Below are 960 nucleotides of genomic sequence, written 5' to 3'. Positions count from 1 at the left end.
TGCATTTACTTCATAGCCTTCTTCTGGCTCGCGCAATATCCCCCGGTTTTCTTATTTTCTTTATTACTAAAATCGAATCTTGCGAAAATGGTTTCATTAGTAATGTAATAAAGTTACCGTTAGCATCAACGCTGTTCGTCTTTCATCATCCTGACTTTGTTTACAAATTGACTACGTGTTCTTGATTACCTGACCGGTTTAAAAATAAATAAATGACAGGGTCTAATAATATTTCTACCATTAGCTATTCTTTGTTGGTACTACTACGCAATTTCGTATGGTCAGATACGTTGGACTCATCGCCCAGATGAGTCAAAGCTGTGCTAGATTAATGTTGCTTTTGGATTAGTAATAACTAATTCCTACACAACACTTTTTAAGGACGTACAAGTATTGTTCAATAAAGGTTTCAATACTTTCCTACAGATAAATGAATAAGAAACAGTGGAGAATACAGGAGGGAACAGTGGTGGTAATATACAGCCTCACTTTGTTTATAATTTTTTTTACCAGACATCAGATATTTCTTCAACATTTGCATAAATACTTAGACAAAGCGAAAACCGCGCATTCGTGGGAGAAATTTTCCGACTCGATTTTTTTGCATATTCAGATTCGTGAGATGCTCCTTAACATGAATCAAGATGATCCCGGCCGGAAATCTGGTGCCCATTTGTTTAAACAAACTTTTTTAACAATTTGTAAAAATTGGTTTTTTCACTCCGGATTTTTTTTTTAGGTTTTTTGGCACAATATGCACTATGCCTCTAAAATTGATAATTTTAAAGTTATAAACAATTTAAGTTGCCAAAAATGCGAAAATGAAGATTTCCAACGGCTGATTTCGCGAGCGGCTCATTCATAACGCTTTATTAACAATTAAAAAACAAGGCTTTAGAATAACCGAGTCCCAAAAACTCTTCAGCATCTTGTAGAGGGATGTTTAAACTTTAATTCAGG

The sequence above is a fragment of the Anoplophora glabripennis genome, unplaced genomic scaffold (genome assembly GCF_000390285.2).
Source record: "Anoplophora glabripennis isolate ALB-LARVAE unplaced genomic scaffold, Agla_2.0 scaffold19, whole genome shotgun sequence".
Taxonomy (NCBI): Eukaryota; Metazoa; Arthropoda; class Insecta; order Coleoptera; family Cerambycidae; genus Anoplophora; species Anoplophora glabripennis.
The sequence above is the reverse complement of the archived record's forward strand: the minus strand, read 5'-3'. Positions refer to the sequence as shown.